The 8,966-nt window shown below is 44.5% G+C and overlaps 1 long non-coding RNA gene across 1 annotated transcript in view; it reads right to left on the reverse strand.

Annotated features, from left to right (window-relative positions):
* Nucleotides 1-1,458: 1,458 nt before the first annotated feature.
* LOC108447244 overlaps nt 1,459-8,966 on the reverse strand; it is a 28,110-nt gene continuing 20,602 nt past the window's right edge. Inside the window, exons 2-3 of the long non-coding RNA XR_001862701.1 lie at nt 5,148-5,281; nt 1,459-4,349 (exon numbers count right to left, since the gene is read on the reverse strand). This is a non-coding gene — a long non-coding RNA (uncharacterized LOC108447244). The remainder of the gene's footprint in view (nt 4,350-5,147; nt 5,282-8,966) is intronic.

Consider the following 8,966-nt stretch of genomic DNA (forward strand, 5'->3'; position numbering starts at 1 on the left):
GAGAGGGAGGGAGAGGGAGCAAGGGGAGTGAAGCAAGATTAGAGGAAGGGAAAAGCTGGAGGCTGTTGCTTCGTCTCGATTTTCGTCTCCCTTCCCCCCAGCCCAGGGGAGCGCAGCCCCCCGGCCCTGCCCTCCCGCAGGGCCCCGCTCCTGGCGCTCCGCTGATGCCCGCGGGGAGAAGTTGGGGCTGGAGGGGCGAAACGAGAGAGGGAAGGAGCCCAGGGCAGCGTCCCTGTGCCCGGGCAGGGGCGGGGTGTCCCCTCCCCACGAGTGGAAGATTAAAAACCTAGACATCACCTACCTTGCAGCACTACTCCCAACTGGGTTGTGTAAAACTCAATTAAACTTGTCCCCATTGAATACTGCATTACAGTACATTAAACAGAAAATTCTTCAAGCGTGATGACAAAGCTTGAAACCTTGCCTCAAAGCTGTTCCTTGTAGCTTTCTTTAACATTTCACTCTTTATGGTGCAAGTCTCCCGTTGACACAACTTTAGTCCAGCTATGAAAAATCACAGAGCCCCACAGGGATTAAAAGAGAAGAGGAGGAGGGGGAAAAAAAGGGAAAAAAAAAAAAAAGACGAAGTTCCTCAAGCATTTCTGGATGTGGAAAAATCTTGGTCTCATACAGCTCACAGCCAGAGGCCAGGTCAGGCCTGGAGGTGGAGGGGGGACTCTTTCCTTCTCCACCACGCCTGCCCCAGGGGCTGCCCGTCTCCCACTCGCCGTTCTTCTCACCTGCAGTGATTCCCAGCAGTGGCGGAGCTCCGTGAACGTAGGGAGGAGTACCCTGAGCCCGTGCACCCATCCACACCAAGAGGCAGCACGCAGCCCCCTCACAGCCACGCAGGCACAGGTGAGCCTGCAATTCCCCTCTCACCCATCAGCATCCATCGTGCCCCAGCCCCTGTGAGCACAGCCAGTGCCATCTGTGTGGCCGTGGAGCAGAGCAAGGAAGGATGCAACACGTGGCCCCCTCAGAATAAGGATTGTATTCACTGCTGGAATAAACCTGGTACCTCTTTGTGAAGATATTCTGCCCATCCTCGGGCAACCCATCCCTCTCTGCTCATTCCCCAGGCCCCAAGGCAGCACTGGTGCTGCTCTGGGACCACACCACCCTGCCCTGGAGAGCAAGGCTTTTATATTCTGTAGTTAATTAGCTCTGCCAATAACTCCAGGCAAAGGAAAAAAAAAAAAAAAAAAGAATTGGCAAAAAAGCTGCCACTATACAAACAAGGAATTTGGAAGGAGGAAAGCTGACAAACAATGCATCCTTAGGAGGCCGGGGGACGCTGAACGTAGCACAGTGGAACACTAAGTCACGGAATTGTTTAGGTTGGAAAAGCCCTGTAAGATCATCAAGTCCAAGCGTTCTCCCAGCACTGCCAAATCCACCACTAAACCATGTCCCCAAGTGCCACATCTACATGTCTTTGAGTGGTTGAGTCACCACTTCCCTGGACAGGCCCTTGACAACCCTTTCAGAGAAGAAATTTTCTCTGATAGCCGATCTACACCTCCCCTGGTACAGCCTGAGGCCATTTTCCCTTGTCCTGTTTCTTGTTCCTTGGGAGCAGAGTCTGACCCTCACCTGGCTGTGACCTCCTGTCAGGGAATTGTAGAGAGCTCTAAGGAGAGAGAGCCTCCCTTTCTCCAGGCTAAACAACCCCAATCCTGCCCCATGCCAGCCCCAGGCAAACAGCAGGAGCCTTCTGGCTGCAAAGCTGGGGCTTGGAGAATTAAGGATAAAAATTGCCTCAGAGAGTGGCTGGGAGTTGACATTTCAGTTCAGAAAGGCCCAGGGACAGGCCTGGGTGTGCCATGAGGATGTGGGGCAGTGACTGGAGCACGGACACAGCCCCAGGGCCACACCTGGGGACCCGGGTGGCTGAACAGGGTGAGAAACCAGGGCAGGGGCTGTGGTTGGGACAGCCAGGAACAAACCTGGAAACATCCCAGGGACTGAGCTGAAAGCATGAGGTAACAGCACAGCAGACTAATTAGTACTGAAGTACTAAAGGGCTTCATTTTGATAGCAATAGGGCTGTGGGACTGGTGGTTTAGGATTTGGTTTTGAGAGACAATTCAAGGAACAATAAAGGCCATCGAGAAATGAAACATGCAAAGGATCCCTTGAGAATGTTTTTGTGGGGATGTGGGTGAGGAAGGAGGGTGGTGCACATTAATTTGGAACAGTTTTGTCAAGAAATTGGTTTTGGACAGAAATTTAAAAAGGCAAGTATGTCTCAAAATTGATCACATAGACCCAGTCCAAACCTGTTGCCTTTAATGGACACCTGTCAATCTCCTGGTGATGGTGAAAGAATTACCAGTTGCTTTTGTCATGGGTACACTGCAGCACTAGTGAGCTCTGCCAAAATTGCTACCAAGCTGAGACCTGAGACCTGGCTGAGGAGTTTTTCCGTCTTCCCCTTCTCTTGCTGACTCTAGCAGCATGGTGGAGGGGATAACTTCTATAATTCCCTTTTTTAAACTGCTGAGATCAGATTTTTTTTGAATATAAAGGAAATGTGAAAGCAATTTCAATCTAATTAAGCATATACAATAGGTACCCATAATATTCTCTAGTCAAAGAGCATATTGATCTATAATGAAAGGTTTCATTAATTCCATTCAAGGACGCACATTAACAAATGAGTGCAGTAACATCTGATCTGGAGAGAGCCTTGTATCTTCCCTTCCTTCTGCATTGAAATCTCAGCATAAACTAATCAGATTCTGCTATTATTTTTCTCATTTGTTCATCTTCCCATAGGATCTATAGATAGATGGTCCTTATCTGCAAACAAAATTGAAGCAAAACTCCTGCTGCAATCTGTGTTTGCCCCTCTGGCTAAGTCCCAAGGCTGATTACCTGAATAACCACTGCGGAATTAATTTCACCTACCTGAAGCCATTTGGAAATTGAGTATCTAAGAGGCTGTCTGCAGAAAAAGTTCTTTTAAAGTCAATAAACAGTCCCTCTAACTGGGACAGACCACTAGCTGGAGATGCCTCTCTGTATCCCAAAGACAACTTCCTCACACTAAAAACCTCCCTACAGCCATCTGCCAGCCAGAGGAGATGAGGCAGCACTACCTCTACTTTTTCTGTTGGACACAGAAAAGAAGTGGTCAAACCAAAACCAGCCCGTGATGCTGATAAATGGTGACATTTGGAATATTCCCTTCAGCCACTGCAGTTCTCGTTCTGGCAGTTCCAAACTTCCCTGCCATCACTCCGGGAGAGCACTGCACAAGGAGTGACAGCAGGCCACAGAAAGGAGACGTGGGCAGGGAGGAAGGGCAGCCTGGAGTGGCTGCAGAGCTGCCCCGCTGATTTCTGCCAGTGCTGGTGAGTTCACAGCCTGCCCAAGCCACACCTTGATATTCCCAGGACACACAAAGAAAGGGAAAGAGGATTTGCCATTCCCAATTTCTGCCTTTGCAGACCACGGCTGCTGTTGGTGACTCCTCACCTCCACAGCACTGGGCTGGTGGTCACTTTATGAATGGCACGTTGAACCAAGCTAAACTCAGTGAGGGCAGTGTCACATCCACTGCTGGGAAATCTTTCTGCATACAGTTGCCAGCTCTCTTCACAGAATGTTAGATGCACCCCCAAAAACCAGGCTGAGCTCTCCTGCTGCCAAGGAAGGCATGGGGAGCAGCAGGGGAGCACACTGAGCCCTGGAGTTAGCATTTCCAGCTGCTTGAAACCTGGAGTCAGAATGAAATCAGTGTCAGACATAAATAAAGGAAGTTTATACATGTTTTAAACAGTATTTGTTTTTGCATATCCATATATTTAGGTTAAGAACATCTGTGATAACAAATCTGCAACACCTAAAAAAAAAAGGCTTATTTTCTACTGTGGACTTACAGAATCTGAAGTTTTTAAAAATAATGCTTATTGCTGGGTAAGTTAACCCATTTCTTGTTGGAAATAAGCTGGCTGCTTTGTTTTCTAAGCATCTGAAGGGGTACATGCACTTCTGCTAATTGAATCATTGTCCTAGGAAATACTGAGTTCATGAAATAAGGGTAAGAAAGTTGGAATTTAATTTGGACATTTGTATTGTGGTGCACGGAAAAGCTTGAACTGTGAACTTCAGGAACTGAACTCCCAAAAGCTTTTAGCAATTCAAATGAATTTATCAGTAGCCCATTTGCTCACCAGCTTGGGCACATTTACACAGGGAGCAGGAAAGACACTTCTTTCCATCTTTTGACCCTGTTTTCTTCAGGCCCCCCCCAGCCCTGTTTGCACTTGGGTTTTCCAACACACACTCTTCCCTCTCAGCTGGCTTTAACAGAACTGCAGTTCCTTCACTTTTCTTCTCACCTGGAAAATATTAGAGATTTAAGAGGCACATGAGTAGCATATTCTTATCTGCTGGAGCTGGGAGCTCAGGAAGAAGCAGGAGAGTGAGAGAGAAGCAGAGGTTTACAGGAAAGAATATTCCATATAGTCAGAACAAAGTTTTTTGTTCAAAATGTCCTTCAATTTCAGTGTCATTTTGCTAATGAATCAAAGCAAAATTTGATTCCTATGTGGAAACATGAAAGGTGGCCAGGAGTGACAGAGAGAAAAAAACCTTGTTCCTAATAATGCCAAAAAAGGGAAAACTAATTAAAGCCACAATGCCGGCCCAGTGAGAAGATAAGTGTGTAAAAAGAGTATAACTAACAAAAGTGTTTTCCTTGTGGTGAGGAAGCAAGGTTTTTACACAATAAATAATGAACAGCTCCAAGCAGCTGCTACCTAAAGCCATTTTTTCCAATAACAAATGTCTTTCTTGTAGAAATATAAGAATACAACAACATGTGTTTACTTGAAAAAGGTTAAAACAAAGGCAAAACCACTGAGGTTAAAACAAATATACACAAAAGAACTGATACTGAATCTCCACAAAGTTAGCAATGCAAACATTCTCCTGGGGTTAGACTTGAAGCGTCGAAACCTGGAGGGAAAAGGAAATTTTGAAGTGGGAAGAGGATCACAGTAAAAACAAACTGAACTATGGAAATAGTACAGTCATAAACACGGGATTTGACTGAAATTTTAAATTTCAGATGTGCACATGGAGCTTCTTGCAAGGGCACTGGCTGCATCGAGAAACCATCAGCTTGAAACACCTACCTCAAGTGGAACAGCTATTCCATGGAGATGAAAATCCCTCTTGTCAGGCAAACCCAGGCATCCACACTCAGACCACAGAACAAGCATCTTCCTGCCCACAGGAGTCACCAGAATGGAGTCCAATTTCATTTAGGCTGCAGTAGAAAAAAGCTTCTTTTTTTCCAGTGTTCAGAGACCTTTTAAAGCTGGGTCTGTTTGCATTAAGGCTTTGGTGGGAGAGCTTCCCTCATCACTTTGTTTTATAAAATCTGAGGATGTCTGGCAATGTATGGACACTTAAACACTTCTGTCACTGAGCTTTGAGATCATCTTACCCTCATACAGTCCTCTGAATCTTTTGAGCCTATTTTATTCAGTTTTATGATGTGGTAAGTAACTGATGTGAATACAGCAGCATTCTGGCCATCATCCCATTTCCTCAGCTCTGCTGTGAGGCAATGAAGACCAGGCAAGACTGGACTGGTCAGCTTTTCTGAGAGTCCTGAGGGGCTCTCTCATGCCTGGGAGGTCTTCAGAAGCATCGGGCCATTTGTGGTTGCTTTGAGTTACACACTCAGCCCACGCAGGAATCAAGCCCCAGCTGGGTGATTTTTACCATGCTGAAGAGGATTATCACAGAGAATGTTATTTATAAAGACAGTAATTCAAAGATGCTGTATACAAAGGGTCTGCTGACCAATGTAGATTCACAACTATATACTATTTATAGCTTCAACCTAGTATCCAAAATTACAGCACAAAGAATCCAGAGGGGAAAAAGGCCTGCATGGGTGAGTCAGACCAACCTCATAAACATTTTAATGTATCAATGTCTTTTGCTAACAATTCTTTAGAAATGCAGATACTAAAATTAAATTTCTCATTTAGACAAGGTATGATTTAGTTAGGAACTCGAGGCTCATTTATTTCTGATGCTGTGCATTGAAAGAAAACAATGCATTTTTCTGTATATGTGTATGAACACACAACAAGGAACAGGCTGGGAAGGAGAGGCTGGGGAGAAGCCTCAGGAAGCCACTTGGGGGCTCTGTGGATGGCCAGTGGGATCTGAGTCAGCAGTAAAGGGACTAATGATCCTTGTGGGTCCCTTCCAACCCAGGATATTCCATAATTCCATGGTTCTATGATTCCACCATGTGCAGGGCACTGTCTGCACAGGCTGCCAAGCAGAATGACACCTCCAAATATATTCCTCTAATGTAGTCAACTGATAGCTTATTAATTTATCTTGTTAGAAAACAAGTTAAAAAAAAATCACTGCATCTTACTAGAGAGCATGCACAGCTTGTACACACATCATCTGACAACAAGATATAGCACAGCTAAATAGCTGGTAATAATCATGTCGATTCTGAATGTCAGTTATTTTGTGCAGGACATGCTGTACAATTCATGATCATATTTCTTCCAAAATCTAAGAAAAAATAGATCATCTTCACAATTTTTCAATTTTTTTTTTCTATTTTCCTGTTTTGTCTAGAGAAATCACATTTGATTTGTCGGAATGTACTTCTGCTAGGAATATTCTTTCCGTGTGTATGGGGCACATCTACCATCAGTTTGTGAATAGCCCTGGCTGTGCCCAGGAAGATTCAAAGGAGAGTGATGTCCCTGTAATCTCCCTGCTCACCCTCCTGTGCTGATGAACACCAGGCAGTCATGCTTATCTAGCACAAGGATCTTTCTTCATTTAATGCCCACAGCTCAAGATAGTCAATCTTGCCCAGCATGCGCCTCGAGTATTTCAGATTGTTCCTGGTGATTTTTGTCCGTGTCCCCACGCTATTCCAGCCACCAGGAGCTGGGAGCTGCATATCTCTCCATGCAAGGCCATAATCAAAGGCATTTTCACATCTGTACATGAACAGCCACGATCCAAGAGACCAACCACTCTTGAGTTCAGTAAACAGCTATAAATTGTGCATAGACTAGAAAAATAATGGCAAAATTATAAAATTTTATCCATAAATCACGGATTGTCACTGTAGTCACATCTATCTGCTACTGAAAAAAACCACTGTGGCTTTATTGGAGTAAAAAAGTTATTAAAAGAAATATGTTCACTTCACTATTTAGAGTCCACAAGATTATAATTCTTTACTATTGATTTTATCAAGAGATAAAAATATAACAGACTTTGGAGTTTGTCAGATGAGTCACAACTAAAAACATCAGATGATTCACACAATAATCAATCACAAAACAAGAAAACAATCTCAGTTATTAAACTTGTTAAAAAAAAATGAAATGGCACCTCTTTACTATAAATCTGCCATGGGGTTTAACATTTCATTGATCACACAGAGCAATCTTTTTAAAATCCTGTGTATAATATGGCATCATTTTGCTTGAGCCCAGATAATTATTTGAAGAGTCTGCTGATTTTTTTTTCCCCTGTATTTCCCGATAATACAAACGAAATATTGAATAGCATTTTTAGTTCCATGTACAAGCAAGTCCGGGGTCATAAATCCCACTCAGAGAAGTGATGCCTGAAAACGACAGGCAGGAAGCTCAGCCATCTATTTGTCTTTAATTCTCACCTAGATAGATCATCTAACAAGCTTCTGTGGAAAAATGTGGTGTCTTTTAGGCATCTGTAGGAAATCATAAGAATGCCTTTCTGTTCCTTGGTCATGTGCTGATTTTGGTTATTTGTTCCATATAAGTGGTGATATTTTTCAGTTTTTAAGGGAAAAATCCCTAAAAATCTTCTGTCGATTCCACAGAGGAGATGTGTTGCTGTTTGCCTTCCATTTTTCAAAATCAGGAGGTGGATTAACACAGATGCTTAATGCATCAAACAACGTCAGGGGTTTTTTCCAAGTGAAATATTGCGGGTGCTAAAAAATCGTGAAAAATATGCTCAAACTGCGCTGCCACACTGTCAAACACAACCAGGAGAAAAACACATTCCACCTGAAAGTCCAATGTGCCATTCCTACTAATTTAATCAACAAAGGGAGCAAAACTATGTATTTACAAAAGAAACAAATGGGAATTTCCACAAGGACTAGGCCTCTTCGGCCTCTGTTCAGGTTACACAACACAAAGCAATGCTTCACAGAAGCATTTCATACAATTTAACGCAGCTGAATGTCTCTTTCCTAGGAGTATTGGAGAAAATTACATATGTTCTGGATCTGCAGAGCCCTTAATCCATGGAAAATGCTTTCATTTCCATAAGACCTACTCAGAGAAAGCCTCATCTTTCTCCGTTTTCCACTGCTGCCATGTAGGAATGTGCAGGGAGCCCTCACTAAACTGTTTAGCATCTAGATGAACTCATTTCCATGGAAAGCAGTTCCTGCAATGCTCTCCCAGGTAGAAACCTCTAAGAGGTTCTCTGTAGGTGCTTTTAGGGATATATTGATCACTCTGACTCTCCTTAGCTTTCCCAAGCATCTTCTTGGGAAGGGGTGACCCCCACAGCATTTCAGAATCGAGTGGGTGCTCTCTGCCATTGCTGCCTGCTCAGTGTTCCACACCAGGCACTGAGGGCTGCCCTGAAGGGACCAAGATGCTGCCCCAGTTTCAAGAACATACCCACAAGATGTTAAAATGAGCCAGCTCTTACCATCCTCAGCTTTTTAAAGTCAATTACTTCAATGTAGAAGAAACCAGACTTCTGCAATAAAGTCATGGATCCGGCAACAAACTCTGGGAGCCCAAACCCCCCTGCCCTGGGCTGAGCCCCAGCGTGGGCAGCAGGGGAGGGGGGATTCTGCCCCTCTGCCCCTCAGCTGAGACCCCACCTGCAGAGCTGCCCCAGCCCTGGGGCCAGCCCAGGGAGGACCTGGAGCTGCTGCACCGCGCCCA

Source organism: Corvus brachyrhynchos, unplaced genomic scaffold (genome assembly GCF_000691975.1).
Source record: "Corvus brachyrhynchos isolate BGI_N302 unplaced genomic scaffold, ASM69197v1 scaffold66, whole genome shotgun sequence".
NCBI lineage: Eukaryota > Metazoa > Chordata > Aves > Passeriformes > Corvidae > Corvus > Corvus brachyrhynchos.